Genomic DNA, 15,929 nt, shown 5'->3' on the forward strand with positions numbered 1-15,929 from the left:
CTGAAGACCATTAAGGAAGAGAAAGAACCCCTCAGGGTTGTTGACAGTTCCCTAATATGAGAATGACAGTCTTCCAGTAGATAGCAAAGTCATCACTGAGTCTGGACATGACTGTAGAGACCAGTTCAAGATCTGCATGTTCAAGTGTCACCACAGCATACAGTTCCAGAAGGAGTGGGAGCTGAAAATGTCTGGTCATAACTCTTTCCTTTGTCTCTCTTACCTATTCACTTCTGTAGTAAGGCAAGTTTGCTCAAAATGGTCAATGTCTTGTTGTACATCATGGTATCATTGGAGACAATTCAGTGTTCAAGTCTCTGAGGTATTGCATTTCTTCAGATGGGCCCTGAATCTCTTCTTTTGCCAACCTCTAGAGCGGTGACTATTGGTGTGTAAGATCTGTTTCAGGAGCCAGTTGTCAAGCATCCTCATGACATGTCCTGTTCAATGGAGTTGGTGCCATATAAATATGATGTGATAGAGCACCTTTTCAGTGTCTGTCACTTTAAGGGCTGGGAGCAAGCAGCCGGCAGGTGCAGGCCAGCCTTGATGAGGCAGCCATTTTAGATCTTTGCTCTCAGGGCTAGAGCAGCAGTCTGCTGCTGGCAGTCAGAGCAAAAACACCCAGCTGAGCCACTGCTCCCGGAACATCTTGGAGGTAAGGGCAGGAGCTATGGGGATGGTAGGAGGCTCCTGATCCTGGGTATGACTGGAAACTGCACCCTGCCGGGGAAGGGTGGCCTGGTGGGACTCCCTGTGGCAAGGGAATCCCCAAGAAATGCCAGGACAGTTACCTCCCTGGTGAAAGGTGGGTAGGGGCACCTTAACCCCAGCCCCCACCATCCAGTGGGTTATTGTGAGAGCAGAGGGGGCCAGGCATGCCTGCTGAAAGGCACGTGAGCCCACAGGGGTGTAAGACCCAGGAGTTGGGGCCAGGCACACTTACAGAGAAGCATTTGAGCCCGAAGGGGTGTAAGACCCCAGGCCATAGTGAGAGGGCAGAGTTGAGGCCAGGCACACCTAGAGAGAGGCATCTGAGCCTACAGAGGTATGAGACCTTGGGTCCCCAGCGTAGGGGCAGAGTGTTGGCCCAAGGAAGAGGTGAAGTGGTTCGGTGACGGGCTAGGGGCAGAGTCAGCCCAGAGTTTGGTGAATTGACTGGTCACCGCTCAGATGAGGGTCATGGGAGAGACCCAAAAGGCTGAGCCAGGGCCAGACAAGGAGTGAAGAGATAAGTCTGATGGTCTGCATTGTCACTCAAAGGGAGCATGGCGATGTGTATGTGGCCCAGAACAGGGCAGTGTGAGAGAGGCCTGGTGAAAGCAGGCAGAGTGTCAGAGGCCCCATCATTATTGATGCCAAAATGAACATGGGCTGACAGTGTGGGGATGCAGTCAGGAAGGCCAACCGCACCTTGTCATGCATCCACAGATGCATCTCAAGCAGGTCCAAGGAGGTGATCCTCCCCCTCTATGCGGCACTGGTCAGGCCACAGTTGGAGTACTGCATCCAGTTCTGGGTGCCGCACTTCAGGAGGGATGTGGACAGCATTGAGAGGGTCCAGAGGAGGGCCACCCGCATGATCAGGGGGTGGCAGGCAGGCCCTACGAGGAGAGGCTAAGGGACCTGAACCTGTTCAGCCTCCACAAGAGAAGGCTGAGGGGGGATCTAGTGGCCTGTTACAAACTAGTCAGGGGGGACCAGCAGGCATTGGGGGAGTCCCTGTTCCCCTGAGCACTCCCAGAAGTGACTAGAAATAACGGTCGCAAGCTGGCAGAGGGTAGATTTAGACTAGACATCAGGATGCGCTACTTCACAGTCAGGGCGGCTAGGATCTAGAACCAACTTCCAAGAGAAGTGGTGCTGGCTCCTACCACTTTAAGAGGAGGCTGGATGAACACCTTGCTGGGGTCGTTTGACCCCAGTGCTCTTTCCTGCCACGGCAGGAGGTCGGACTTGATGATCTGTCAAGGTCCCTTCTGACTCTACAAACTATGAAACTATGAAAGGGGGGGGGACAGAGTGAGTGTGGCCCAGAACAGGGAAGTATGCAAGAGGCCTAACAATGCACTGAGTTTGGCCTGGTCTCAAGCCGGAGCTTTAACAACTGTATGTCATCTGCAAGGCATGGGACACAATAAGGAAAGGTCGGCGCCATGTAAGAACCGCCCTCGACATCAGGGCACTCGAAGGGCAGCCTCCCGCCTACTATCATCTGTTTACACATTTAAGATCAAGGCGTGGCAGGAGTGCAAGGCGGGCAGTTTGCCCAAAGACAGGTGGGCAAGCCAGTGTTGTAACAAGGCCTGGGAGTTTGCCCTCTGTCACACATGGCTTCAGTGCTAGTTGTGTTTCCTTAAGGCAGAATGCTGGCATGTGTTCTTCTGTCCTTCCAACTGATACGAAGCATTGTCCTAAGACATTGCTGATGGTAAGATTTCAGGCATTTCTGATAAGTTGTCCAGTTTTCACAACCATAGAACAGAGTAGGGATGACAACAGCTTGGCAGATGAGAAGTTTGGTTTGGATCCTGATGTCATAATTGAAGAAATGACTTCTAGGGCTGTGCAAAGCTTTGGTAGCTGATTCGATTAGGAGGAGTTTCGGCCTGATTCGGGAACCAAATCCCTGAATCTGAATCAAATTGGGAGACCAATTAAAAGCTCCAAATCGATTCGAAGCATCCAAATAGATTCAGAAAAGCTTTGGCTGCTTTGGAGATTCAGCCATAAACAGGCAGCTGACACAGCTGCTCGTGGCACAGCCCCCCACACAGCGCAGAGTAGTGGGGAGCAGTGGGGATTGCCCCCCTGTTTAGCACCTGCATGGCAGCTGTCCCATGACTCAGGTGCAACGCAGCTTGGCAGAGCACTGTGCACTCTGGGAGCTGGGGGACTTCACATATCAGCCGGAGCCTGGCACTGCTCAGCCTCAGTGGCCCCAACCCCCTATCAGTGCGTGGTGCCCTGCCAAGCTGTGCTGCACCCATATCATGGGGCAGCTGCCATGTGGGTGCCCAGTGGGGCTGGAGGGCAATCCCTACTGCCCCCCCTCCCCATGCTGCATGGGGGTGCTCTGCCATGAGCGCCCAGAGGCTCCAATAGCTGCTACTGCAGCCGGTCAGTGCAGGGTTTGTTTGTTTTTTAAGTGCCAGGACTAGGCTGGGGCCAAGCAGGGGATGGGGCCAGGCGAGGCAGCCATGGGGGCTCCTCCCGCAGGTCTCCACCACCCAGGGAAAGGCAGGCACAGCCAGAGAAGCAATGGGAGAACCTGGAACCGCTCAGCTGTGCCTGCTTCTCCCCAGCTGATCCAAATCACCGAATCTCTCTAAATCAGTGCTGAATCTTCTGAAACCGATTCAGCCAAATCAATTCGGGACAGTGATCCAAATCGAATCACTGTCCTCCAAGTCGGCCAAATCTGAATCCAAATTGAATACTTCCCTATTTGCACAGGCCTAATTATTTCAGAGATGTCCAAGCGCAGCACTATCAGATTTTTTTTGGTACTGAATATCATTGTTTAGTGTTTGGGAAAGGTGACTACCCAGGTAGGGGAAATGCTCAACATTCTTCAAGGACTGCCTTCCAATTGTAATATGTGGGAGAGCAGCTGGTGGGTTTGGGGTAAATTGGTAAAGTATCTTGATTTTCATGAGGTTGACAATAACTCCAAGCATTTCATATGCATCATGGAAACAGTCTAGTGTAACCTAGAGCTTTTCAATTGAGTGGGCACACGTCACAATCATCAGCAGACTGAAGATCAGCAATGGAGGTGCTAGCTATCTTGGATTTGGAACATAGCCAGTTGATGTTAAAGAGATTCCCACCCATGTGATACTGGATGCTGATTTCAAATGGAAGTCTATCAACAATAAGATGCAGAATAGCTGAAATATAGGTGGGAAAAGTGTTAGTGCAATCCGGCATCCTTGTTTGACTCTAGTTCTAATGGTGAAGGGGTCTGTTTCTGAGCCATTGCTTAAGACAATTGCTGTTATATCATTATGAGGAAGTCTGATGATTATAATAAATTTTGGCAGGCATCCAAATCTCATTGAGATCTTCCATAGGGCCTCTCTGATTGAATCAAAGGCTTAAGTCAGGTCTGCAGGCCATGTAAAGATCTCTGTGTTGCTCGCAGCACTTCTTCTGCAGCTGTCTAGCAACAATGATCATGTCTATTGTACCTCCAAATGGTCTGAAAACCACACTAGGACTTGGATAGAATCTCCTCGGCAGGGGGAATGAGTCTATTGAGGAGAATGCAGGTGAGGCTCTTCCCAGCTGTGAAGAGGACCATAATGCCGTGGTAACTTCTGCAATCCAATCTATCTTCTTTCTTGAACATGGTTATGATTCTGACATCTCCAAAGTCACTGGGAATCTGTTCATGTTTCTAGGTTTTCAGAATAACAGCATGTAGTTGGCAAGACAGCTTTTGTCCACCATGCTTAAAAATTTCAGCTGGTATTCCATCAGGACCACATGCTTTGTTGTTCTTCAGCTGCTCAATGGATTTCAAGGCCTCTTGATACATTGGTGGTTCCTTAAGGGGTGCTGTAGAATAGATTTAATGGTATTATCTTTTATATTAGAATTTGGTTCAGAAGCTCTTGAAAGTGTTCCTGCCACTATACACTGATGGAGCTGTCCTTAAAGAGTGTTGTTCCATCCTTGGAACCTCAGAGGGACAGCTCCTTCTTTTGCCTGGCCCATAGATAATTTTGCTTGTGCTGAAGAAACTACATATCATGGCTGTCAGCAAACTATTAGAACTCTTTTGCTTTGTCATCCCACCGCTTGTTCTTTTGCTCTTGAATTTTCCTCTGGGCCTCTGCTTTAGTGTGGGGACAAGTGTCTTGCTTCTGTTTGGGATTGCTGTCATTCTGGCAACCTTTGAAGCCTCTCCTTTTTCTGCCAGTGCGATCCTGAATTGACCTCAGGGAAAATGTCCTCTCCAAATCCATGAGAGCTGATTCTCAATATTTCATCCTTCTGCAGAGTATAATAGAACAGAGTAGAATAAAATTGTAGAGTTAAAAGGCACCTTAAGGGCCATCTAGTTTGATTGCCTGTACAGAGGAGAGTAATTTATTTGTAAACTGGCCCAGACATGCCTATCCAACTATCCAGTCCCTTCTTAAAACTCCATTGAAGGAGATTCTACATCTTTCCTAAGAAGCTTATCCTACTGTCTCTACTGTTAGGAATTTTTTTCCTGAAATTTAATCTAAATCTGGTCTACTGTAGTTTAAATGCACTGCCTCTTGTGTTGCTTTCTGCAGCAAGGGAGAACAATTATTCCCATCTTCATCAACCAATCAAATATAAGAAAAATGTTGTCACATCCTCCCCTTAAGATCTCCATCTCCAACCAGTGATTGCTGGCAGCTGAGAACTGGGCAGGAGGATAAAAGGTAATTATTTTGGTTCCAATGCAGGGCCTAGTTATTTTAACCCTGAACAGTACCAAAGCAACATCACATGTAGACTACGATACATGTTCTTATTTATAACTGAGGTCTAAACAGAAGTAATTTTTTATTTTAGAAAGCTGCGAGTTTTAAGTACTGTCATCCAGCACATGAATCCCAACTTCTTCCTTTAAAAAAAAAAAAAGAAAAAATTCAACCATCTCTGATCAGTACGTAGTGCTCATGATGACTCTCAGCCTGGCTTCTTTTTATTCCTGCCACCTGCATAAGCATTTGACAATAATTAAAAAAGGATGAACCTTTGACAAGAAATAAAACCCTAGGAAGCGGAGAGGAAGGAAAGAAGAGAGGAAGCAGTGTTGCTTTGGTGGCTGCAATGGGATTCACACCACCACCTCACACCTCCCTGCTCACAGGAAAGAAATCTGTTTGTTTTGGAAAAGAAACATGATGAAAATGGAATCCGTTTTGTATGTGGAGTTTTGTGTCAGTGTTCATACATTTCTCCCTAGATGTTTTTTTCCAAGAAACTTTTACGGATTCAACATGCTAGATATAGGGTGAATAAAACAGCTGACAGAACAGCAACTTCTTCAAGTACTAATGAGACTGGGGATAAAAAAGAATTTACAGAAGATGAAACTACTAGAAACATGAGGCTGCCAGACTGGTCTAGAACTGAGGGTTCACCTAGTTCAGTATCCTGTCTCTCACAAGGCCAGTATCAGATACTTCAGAGGACGGTGAAAGAATTGCACAGTGGCAGATGTGGGATAATCTGCTCCCAATGGTAGGTCTAATCTTCATCTCTATAGTTAAGAGATTGATTTCAGACCTGAAGGATGAGGCTGAATATCCCTTCCATATCCTGTTTTCAACATTAAATTATAATTGTCGATATTCTAGTATCTGTATACATTCCCAGTACCTACACTGAAGAAACTTTAAGGAAACGTTGTGTCTTTGCTTATCTTATTGTTGACAGCCAAGCAATTTATACTTTTTATTATACCCTTCCTTTGAACATACTTGTGTTCTGATTTTCCCCATCTTCTGTCTTTCTCCTGACAAACCTTTAATGGTAACTAATGTAGACACTATTGCATTAGTGACTAATGTAGACACTATTGCAGAGATACAGTTCACTCTATTCCTACAATGCAAAGTGAGAACACCTGCCCATTCACAAGAAGAACCCCTATACCATCAACTTCAATACAAGAAGTTGTTTGAATATTTACCCTGTGTGTTTTTCTTCTTCCTGAGTACTTCAAATACATTATTTAACCGTGGGGGATATTTCAAAAATCTTTATACACTATAGAGTCTATGAAGCAGTCCTCAGAGAATAAAGCTCAACATACTGATCACACACTACCAAACTGAAGTACAGTGCCTTCCTATGTACTTATATGGCCCTTCTGCCACATTATCTGCTTCCATCTTCTTTTCCTTAAAGCAGACTTCATTCAAAAGGCCTAAAACCTAATACTTTTGAGGAAAAGAATTAGGGCAAATTAAATGAAATATGATAAATGTTTATAAATCCCAAGAAATATGATGGAATACGACTTTTGCTAAATGACCTTGTTCTTTCACACCTCTCAGTCTCACTTATTATTTGGATTGCAAACTTTTCAAGATAGAGACCTTAGTTTCCTATATGTCTGCAAAACAAAACAGAATGAATACAATGAGATAAGGTTTACAGCCTGAAATGAGCGTTAATCGATTTATTTCTACAAACACTAATAAACACTATGCAGAGTAGGAAGTATTAAGTTTTAGGCAATTTTTTGGTACATTTGCTGTCAAGAGAACATTTCCTAATTAGGAATACTATACATAACGGGCATTATCTAGGCTGAATGTATTTTAGTTGTGCAACCGCTGATTCTACGAACAGTATAAATGAATATGCATGTGTATAAGGAACTGTTGAGAACAGTTCAGCAATGCAGAAAGAAACAGATGAGATGACACCACAGTTCTTCATGTCTAATGTTAGTTATGCTTGCATATGCTTATATGTGCATTGAAATGATATATGTACAGAGCTAGGTACAAAGTCTTATGCACCTAGAGTCCACACACAGCCAAATGCACATTATTACTATATTTACTTGAATCTAAGATGAGGTTTTTGCCCCCATTCAGCATGGGGTAAGAAGTCCCTCATCTTAGTACAAGCAGCAGTAGGGAGGGGCAGCGGCTGTAGCTCTGACTCCAACCCCAGGCCTACAGTTGGAATTAGAGCCATAGCAGCTGCACCCCACCACCTCCCTCCTCCCCCACAGCCTTTGCTCCCCCACCTTTGAAACCCCCACCATTTACCTTCCCCTTGCAGATCCAGCTCCTGCTGGGGCCCTGCTCTAGCCAGGGCCAGGGAGCATGGAGCACATGGTGCCTCTGGGCCCAGGCTGGCCACACAGTGGCAGCAGCAGCTCTGGCCTTGGCTCCCAGGCTGGGACTGAAGTTGCGGCCACTGCAACATCTGCTTTGTGGCCAGGCTGGGGCCAGAGGTGTTTCCGATATGTTGTCCAACCCTTTCCTCAAGTTTCTCAAACTGGGGGTAAACAGAGAATTAACATCCACTCATTTCCCACCATAAAAAGTCATAGAACTATACAGCATAGCAAACCATGGCACATGTGTTCCTACAATCCAGCAATGTAGATTGAAGGATATAAAAATGCTTGCTCCATTAAGGCCAGAGACAGAAATGAATGTGTTTACCTACAACTCACTGAATTTTGGGAGTTACCCAATTTATACCACTTTTGCCCTGAATTCCAAGAAGGCACAGTCAAGTTCTAGAAAGAATGATGCAAGTTTGACTGCTCTGGATTAGGGGACACTACCTAGAAGTCTATCTGACCTGAACGGCTGACGATAACACACAGGCTATTATAGCATCTCCAAAGAACTCTGTAGTTACTTTGCAGTGTTGTCATACACTTATGCCAGAATGACTCAAGAAAAGATTGATTCATTCAAATGTTTTTTGTAGTCTAGACATATCTTAAATGTGTTCACTGTTTGGAACCAAATCACACCAATAAATCAGTCAGCTCATACAAGCATCTAATCTCCATTCATGCCTCCTGGCAGGTAACCTGTTAGAAGTGGAGGGGGAGGATGCAAGGATGTCATAGGCAGAATCTCTGAACTCCATGAAATATAAGGACTACTCCACCCTACTGCCACATGCAGCAAAAGCCATCCCACAGGATGAGTTAGGAAGGAGAAGGACTATGGTCCGTGGTATGTACTCTGCCTACTATGGCAGGATGCTGGGAGAACAGGAGTCCTGCCTCCTAAGGCAGCTCCATGTTTGTTCCAGCATAGCATTCTATTAATCCAAAAGGTAACATGACATAAAATCCTTCCACTGTATTTACTGCACTATTAAAATTAAAAAAGGATCTGTAGAAGAAATAGCAGGAGGGCAAAAGATGATTTATGAGAGTTCATTTAAAGCAGTAAAATCTGAAATTGGCTTGTGACCAGCTTCATTTAAACAGGAAATTCAGTATTCAGATCTGAAATGTAAGTTCAAAAGTAACATTCCCCGTTCCACCCCTGCTGCCGCAGTCGACACCATCCACACCAAAACTCTTCCCAGTAAATTCATTATCTGTTTCCTTCCCCAACGGAAAAGCCCCCCAATCAAGGCTTGTTTTGCCAAAGAAGGGAAACAACTCCAGATAAACAGCAGCTCTATGGGAAAATAAAATGCTTTACTGAAAACCCAGAAGAGATCACTTCGCAGAATGAGGGATCTGGGTAAGCTTTGCACAGCACACATCAAGACAAGCTAAAAAGGATTCACATCCATTTCTTTCCAGATGCTACTGGTCCTTAAAAGAAATTAATCAGGAAAACACAGCTATGATTCATTCCAAGTTCTTGACATGGCTGCAAAACTAAAATGAAATATATTTACACCATTGCAAGTGAGAACAGAATCCCAGCCTACTGTTCCTAAAATTCCTAGAAGTTGTACATTAAAATAATAAATATTCAACAATATTCATAAAAAAGAGTTACTAGACTAGAACATTATCAAAGATTTTCTGCTACTAATAAATGCCCAGGTGAAAGAAAAACTATTATTAGTCAAAGCAGGAAAAACTGATCCTATGAAAATGTTCTGTTTCAGTTATTTTATCTTTATTATACTAATTAATTATTCCAATTCCAGAAACATGCCCTATGGTTAAAAAAGCAGTGCACATTATTGTAGTATTAAGTTGCATCCCTCATCATGGCATCAGGTATATGGTGGGTTAGTAGAGTTCTCAATAGACTTTAAATCTCATCTTCCCCTGCCTTCTCCAGGGGTGAATATCCATTGGGATGAGAAGGCCAGGCTGGGGTTTAATTTGTCTGAATGATTTTAAATTTTGGCTGGTATGCATTCTGCTTGGCTCCATAGCACACAAGACGTCCATGGTGTAGAAGCAAATTGCTCCAAGTGTGAAAGCTTTAATTATATCACTACATGCAAAAATCTTTGTCTTCCATCCAATAAACTCTGGAGTCTGTTGTGAAACACCCATCTTTGTAATAGTAGCATTCATTATAGTACAAAGCAGTCTCATTGTGGACTGGCTTCTCTTCATTGACAATGAACCACTCCACAGTAGTTATAGATCAGCCTTTGATTAATCAATATGACTTCGTTCATGCTTTGCTTTGCTTTGCTGCTGTGGTCCCACATTCGTAACCCTGTAACATCAGCTCTCTGGTGGCCACTGTTACTGTAAAATGAGGGTGCTGTAATTCATCCTGTAAAATGAGGCTACTGCAACAATTTGATTTTAGAGCCCCCCATGCACTCACCCTTGCACACAATGGCAGAAATTAGAACCAGTTAACTGTAAAATTGCTCCTAAATATTATTTGTTACCCTTCTTCAACACACTTTTCTCTGTTTTAAATGTCAGTTCCTGTCTAGCCTGTGGCATACTGTTCTGAACAAATCCTCTATCTTTCACTCTTCAAGAGTTCCAATGACTCATCTATGCTATTTGCCAAGATAGAGTCACTTTCAAAGACCCCCATCTTTATAATCCCTCCCATTCAAACTCTGGCACGAAACTGCAAGAAGAGAAAAAGGCTCTTGTGTGATTGGCTGCTGGTCTGAGCTAGGGTTCAAGCAAAGGGCCTGTGAAGGGAAACAGTCTTGCTAGCACAAATAGTTTTATTTTGGGCACCATAAGGAAATCTTAGTTCTTTTTCCTGATGAATAATTGCTCCATAAAATAGAACAGGGAGCTCATGCAGACTGCCTGTCTAGTGCAAAGCTACGCACTCATTCAGTACAGTAATTTGTCCTAAGTGAACTCATAGCCAAAAATTTTAAAAGATAAAATAATATAGCTGTGTCTTTAAAAGAAAGTTCACATCTTAGAAAACAGACCTGAAGTATTTATTTACCTTTCATGGATTAAATAAGGCTATGTGCACAGGTTGCTATCAATTCTCTAAGGGCAACTAGTCAAAGAAGGGGTAAAACCCATAGCTGGAGGAGTGCAACACACAAATGCCAGTAACCCTGAATGATTTTCCTAGCAGGTTTATACCAGTAAATGTGATTTTAAGCTAAGAAACTGGAATCATATAGTATTCTCATACATTAAAGATAACACGATACAGTAAATACCTGTAAATCAGCACTGGCATGTCAAGGAAGGCATTCAGATACAATACAATGATTGGAAGTTATGCAGTTGCTGTAGTCAGCCTATAATTATTTACAATTACATATTTTATTCAAAATGATAGATTATTGCTGCCACTAAAGGCATGATTTAAAGTCTACTGAAGGTTATCACAGATTTCAACTGTCTTTGTATCAGGTCTACTATAATCAACCATGAACCCTCTGTTTAAAAAACCTGAAGGTATGGGACAGTTAAGGGATTTACTTGTTACAAGTATCAAAACAGCAAGGGAAAGGGATAGTAGTGTAATTGTGATATTCGAGGGAACTCATGGTGTTCTGTGGTCCTGATATGTAATTAGGATTTCTAATTGTATTGTGCCTTTACTGCATGAAACTGTAACTTGGTACCTTGACTTACTGTAACTGTATGTAACTGTAACTTGGCTTTAAGATATGCAATGAGCTGCCTTTTGACATACTGACAGAATAGGCAATTCATGATCTATACATCCTCTGCACAAAAAGGAAGAAAGGTTTTCAGACAGACTAGATGTGTGACTTCCTATTGCAGAGGCAAGCATATTTAGAGGTTAATGCAATATAATTCAACATGTTTTCTTTCACTCTAGCAGTATTTTCAGTATCACAGTGAAGTGTTTAAATGGTTGAATGATAGTTATTACTGCAGTGTGTGTAACATTACAAACATCCAAGCCTGCATCATAACTTTAGTAAGCACAAGCCTGGTAAGGTGGAGGACACCAGGGCAGTAGCAGGATTGCTGCTTACTGATAGCAACAGTGCTGTGGCAATGGCAGTTCTTGGAGGGATGCTAGAGGACACGGGGAGCAGGAGAAACCTGCTGGAAGCTTTGAGGAACAGCATGTCCTCCCTGCCATCAGGAACAGTACTTTTTAGATCTCTTGTTAAAAACCCACACATGCAGCAAGAGACTGTGACTATATCATAAACTGTATCACAATCTTCCATCAAATGGCTAGAATAAACAGACTGATAAGTAAAATATGACTCCTGTATCAAATGCCCAAATTCCTCATGGAATTTTAACTCACAGCAGACTTGATGTGGAGACTGCAGCTCAGTCATTGAAAGCACAAATGACTGTTTTTGGAATCAGTTTCCCACTTTTAAAGTAGAATACTTATCAACCTTTGGAAAAAGTTTTGCAAACTGTGGATGATAAGTGCTACAAAAGAGTAAAATGTTACTATTATATTTATTTGTACTGCAGTAGGCCTAAAGACTTCAAACTGAACTCAGCAGCTGCTAGTATAAAACAAACACACAATAATAGACAGTCAATCAACCTATCTCCAAGAGACTGGTTTCAAAACAGTGACATACATTCCACAAATAATAACTGACCTGATTTTCCCTTCTCTCACACCAGTGCAGGTGAGGAGTGACTCCAGTGAATACAGAGAAAGAACAGAACTTGTTGTTAAAGCAGCAGTCAAACTCAGCAACCTTTTCTGGTTGCGGGCTAAAATAACCCAGCATGGGTCAGAGGCAGGTGGAGGGGCGCTAGCACCCAGCTGCTGCTTCTCTCTATGGTGGTAATGGAAGAACTCCTGCAATCACCACTTCTCCCCGCCACAGCACAAGGGCAATGACCGCTGAATCCTGCCAAAGCCCCATGTCCGTGGGCAGAATCAAATGTCTCTGCAGAGCAGATCTGGCCCACAGGCCATACACTGCTGAACCCCACGTTAAAGCATTAGACTAGAAGCTAAGACAATACAGTCAATACAGTGTTTCACTATTCTGGCTCTGCCCCAAAACTTTCTGTATACCTCTTTGTACCAGTATTATCAACATATATACAAATAAACTAAATTCTGAAACCCCAAAAGTAGCACTGGCACAACACACGTCAAAATCAATTAAAAAAAAAAATCATAAGTGATACAAAAGGAAAGTGACTGCAGAAAGGAAGGAGTAAAGTTGAATATAATCTGAGTTACAACATTTTATTCAAACACCAGAATTCTTGTCATCTTTAGTGCAGGCTGCAAGGAATGTAAGCTGCAGTCTTTACAAGGTTTTCTTCACAGAACAGCTCAGTTATACCAACATTTCACAAACACTCAACATCCTCTTGATTGAAGACCAACTAAAGCATAGTGCAAGCCCACATATCTGTAGTTCATACATCTACCTACTAGGGGCAGAAAAGAACCCCCAGGACAGAATCCAGGAGATACCACAAATGTTTTTGCCAAAGTTATATGGGACGTACATCACTACAGCTCATGAGCCCAAAGCCAATCTAGATTATGTTACTGATGATCCCTGCAGTGGACGTTATCACATTGTGGTAAACAGAATGGGAATGAGCCACCCCCTCACTAAGAAACTCCTTACTCCTACCTTCAAAGGTCCATGCTATCTCTGGTTCAAGCTCAGCCCTTTCAGGTACAGGTTGCTGAAGTATAAAGGACTCAGTCTATGGATTCAGTTATAGGCCTCTCTGTAGCAGTGTAGTTAAGAATGCTTCTCATCTACTAGCATGACTATTCCTCTTATGCCAGTTTATCAGGAGGAAGTCCTAGATTCCACATTGCTAACCCTGAGACTATTGAATGATTAATTTGTGTGCTGCCTACTTAAGGCCCTTTTACTTACAGAAGTCTGTTTTTCTCTCCTCACCTTGTATTTTGCATTTCAAACAATGTTTCCTATCTTTATGGGAGTGCTTGCACATTTAACAAAAAAAAAAAATGTACAAAACCTGCTTGATACATTCCTGGCTAATAAAGTCACTACAGAAGATACCCGCACTTCCTATTTGGCCCTTCTAGCTTTTCAGATTCCCACAACCTGAAGCGTTCTGCTAACTAATACCTAGAAGATTTCAGTGTTGGTGTCTCCTATGATTTTAAGCTGACAATATTCAAAAGGCCAAGGTATCACATCTGTGAGAACGGTTTATAAGCAATGCCACTTATTCAGAAATAGAGCATGCAAACAATGGAAAATTAGGAAAGACTGACTGGCTCATTCATGACTTGTCTTTGCCTATAAACGTAGGGAGATGGTATCTGTAGCTCCCTCTGGTTGTTTATTGGTCTTTGTTTATTCTAGTCTTCCTCCATAAAGGGCCTCTTTTTGTCCATGGTAATTTCTTCTGTTATGGTGGTAGTTAAGGAAGTATTTATGAGAGTGAAGAGGAAGTTGTTTTTTCCTTAGTAAGCGACATGTATTCACCTCTTTGTATATTGTGTCAAACTAATTAGATTTATAAATTACTTCTTTGATAAGTAGCTTCACACTGAAAAAAGGAGAAGAAGAGTAACTACTGCAATGCACAGAGGACAAGAGAGTAATTCTGCATTTTTTTTTGTTTGTTATTAAATATGCAAGCATATCCTTCAGAAAAGGGCAGTTGTTAAGATATAAGATTGGGAGTCACAAGATTGGGGTTCTTTCCTTTACTCCATGCTTCTTGTTTGGCTAGAAAAGTCACTCTCTCAAATCCCTCAGCTATGAAATAGGAAAAATTTTACCGCCTATGGTACCTAAGAGGGGTGCTGAAGATTTCACTTTACAGGATATGCAAAGTACACTGATGTCTGTGGATGGGAAGTGCTAAGAAGTATGGTGTTCTTAGTCCGATATCACCAACCTTTTAGGGACTTCACCATTGCATTTTAGGTCAGGAAGTGGCAGACATTACTTTGATGGCTACTGGTGCTAGAATTAGCTCCCTGTTGGTATTTCTCAATCCTACCCTTTTTTCAAAATTTAATTTCCATGTCAGTGGGGTCCCCCATAGTTTAATCTTTTATCTATAGCAGGAGTACTTGACCTCTGGCCCACAGGTCAGATCTGTCCCATAACCCTGTATCATATAGTCTGTGTAGTTTCCCAGGGGCCCTAAAATCTCCATGGAGAACCCTGGACCCTGTGCGCTGGATCCAGCACCTGATCCCAGAATGAAGGACTGGGCAGGGGCAGTGCCAGGCACTAGGGCCCAATCACAGTGTAGGGGGCAAGTAAGTGTGGTGCTAGATCCCCGGGACCCAATCCCAGTGCATTTGGGGGGGGGGGGGGGGGGGGGAGCCAGGAGGGGACACACCAGACCCCTGGGGCCCAATCCTGGCATGGGGGGGGAGGGTGGTGCCAGGCCCACAAGGCCCAATCCTGGTATGCGGGACAGGGAAGCAGGGCTACCAGGCCCCAGGGCTGAATCTGGCCCACAGACAGTCTCCTTGCCACTTGTCTGGCCTGTGGAGACATAAGGTTGAGCACCAATGATCTATAGCAGGGGTTTTCAACCTTTTTTGGATCAGCGGCCAGACACGGAGCAGGGGGGAAGTGGGGGGGGGGCTGGCACGTGGCTGAACACAGAGTGGCAGCAGCTACCACATGTGAGCTTCCCTCAACCCTATGTCTGGCCAGATGGGCAGCGCCTGCACATCAGCACGGGATGGTGTATGGTGGCACTCCCTGACTGCCCCGTATACCTTCTAGGGTCTTCTCAAATACCCCTGGGGGTATGCTTGCCTCTGTTGACAACCCCTAATCTATAGCATATTTTCCTTTATTTCTATTAGCATATTTGCCATTAGTGCCTTCAAAATTTATAATAGTGGTTTGTTTTTCTTTTTTTCCTCAGATATATTTCTGAGTTAATGTACTGTGTTCTGAATGCAGATGGCTTTATTAGTACACCATCTTCCTACATGTGCAGGAAAAGTAAGAACACCTGAAAATCATTGGGTGTTGTCAGTGAGACATGATTATTAAGAAACATACAAATGAGTATAGATGGGAGCACAGGGAATGTAAACCAG

The 15,929-nt window shown here is 43.5% G+C and overlaps 2 protein-coding genes across 4 annotated transcripts in view; one reads left to right on the forward strand and one right to left on the reverse strand.

The window, feature by feature from the left end:
* Positions 1–15,929, reverse strand: part of IFT140 (intraflagellar transport 140) — a 177,739-nt gene that overhangs the window by 55,890 nt on the left and 105,920 nt on the right. The window lies entirely within an intron of this gene.
* The window catches only part of TMEM204 (transmembrane protein 204), a 41,532-nt gene that overhangs the window by 22,944 nt on the left and 2,659 nt on the right, over positions 1–15,929 (forward strand). The gene's annotated exons all lie outside the window — the stretch shown is intronic.

This window comes from Alligator mississippiensis, chromosome 13, assembly GCF_030867095.1.
Source record: "Alligator mississippiensis isolate rAllMis1 chromosome 13, rAllMis1, whole genome shotgun sequence".
NCBI classification, from domain to species: Eukaryota; Metazoa; Chordata; order Crocodylia; family Alligatoridae; genus Alligator; species Alligator mississippiensis.